Source organism: Arachis hypogaea, chromosome 11 (assembly GCF_003086295.3).
Source record: "Arachis hypogaea cultivar Tifrunner chromosome 11, arahy.Tifrunner.gnm2.J5K5, whole genome shotgun sequence".
Taxonomy (NCBI): Eukaryota; Viridiplantae; Streptophyta; class Magnoliopsida; order Fabales; family Fabaceae; genus Arachis; species Arachis hypogaea.
In genome coordinates, this window is record NC_092046.1 from 79,449,792 (window position 1) to 79,451,065 (window position 1,274).

At 36.7% G+C, this 1,274-nt stretch overlaps 1 non-coding gene across 1 annotated transcript; it reads right to left on the reverse strand.

Annotated features, from left to right (window-relative positions):
* Nucleotides 1–950: 950 nt before the first annotated feature.
* Nucleotides 951–1,058, reverse strand: LOC112725209 (small nucleolar RNA R71). Its single transcript, XR_003164332.1, has one exon. It is a non-coding gene; the product is annotated as a small nucleolar RNA R71 (small nucleolar RNA).
* Between the last annotated feature and the right edge of the window lie 216 nt (nt 1,059–1,274).

Consider the following 1,274-nt stretch of genomic DNA (forward strand, 5'->3'; position numbering starts at 1 on the left):
TTTTTTTGTTTGTTTCTTATCTCTTTCAAAACTACCTAACTAACTCCCTCACTCTCTAATTTTCGAAAATATCTTCCCCCTTTTTCAAAATTTCCTTTTAATTAACTAATTATTTTAATTTTTGATTTTAAAATTTCGAAAATTACTAACCTTTTTCAAAAACTATTTTCAAAAATCACTTACCCTTTTTCAAAAATAATTTTCGAAAATCCTTCTCCCTCATCTCCTTCTAATTATTTATTCATCTACTAACACTACTCTTCATCTCACATCACTGCTCCTATCCTTACCCTTGTGTTTGGATTCTTCATTATTCTTCACCCATATTCCTTTTCTTCTTCTACTAACAATAAGGAACCTCTTTACTGTGACATAGAGGATTCTTCTTCTTTTCTTGTTCTCTTCTCTTTCTTATGAGCAGGAACAAGGAAAAAGGCATTCATGTTGAAGCTGATCCAGAATCTGAAAGGACTCTGAAGAGAAAACTAAGAGAAGCTAAATTACAACAATCCATAGACAACCTTATTGAAAATTTCGAACAAGTAAAGGAGATGGCAGCCAAACCCAACAACAATAATGCAAGGAGAATGCTTGGTGACTTTACTGCACCTAATTCCAATTTACATGGAAGAAGCATCTCCATCCCTACCATCGGAGCAAACAATTTTGAGCTGAAACCTCAGCTAGTTTCTCTGATGCAGTAGAACTGCAAGTTTCATAGACTTCCATCTGAAGATCCCTTTCAGTTCTTAACTGAATATTTGCAGATCTGTGATACTGTTAAGACTAATGGAGTAGATCCTGAAGTCTATAGGCTCATGCTTTTCCCTTTTGCTGTGAGAGACAGAGCTAGAATATGGTTGGACTCTCAACCTAAGGATAGCCTGAACTCTTGGGATAAGCTGGTCAAGGCTTTCTTAGCCAAGTTCTTTCCTCCTCAAAAGCTGAGTAAGCTTAGAGTGGATGTTCAGACCTTCAGACGGAAAGAAAGTGAATCCCTCTATGAAGCTTGGGAGAGATACAAAGAACTAACCAAAAAGTGTCCTTCTGACATGCTTTCAGAATGGACCATCCTGGATATATTCTATGATGGTTTATCTGAGCTATCAAAGATGTCATTGGATACTTCTGCAGGTGGATCCATTCACCTAAAGAAAATACCTACAAAAGCTCAAGAACTCATTGACATGGTTGCCAATAACCAGTTCATGTACACTTCTGAAAGGAATCCTGTGAGTAATGGGATGCCTCAGAAGAAGGGAGTTCTTGAAATT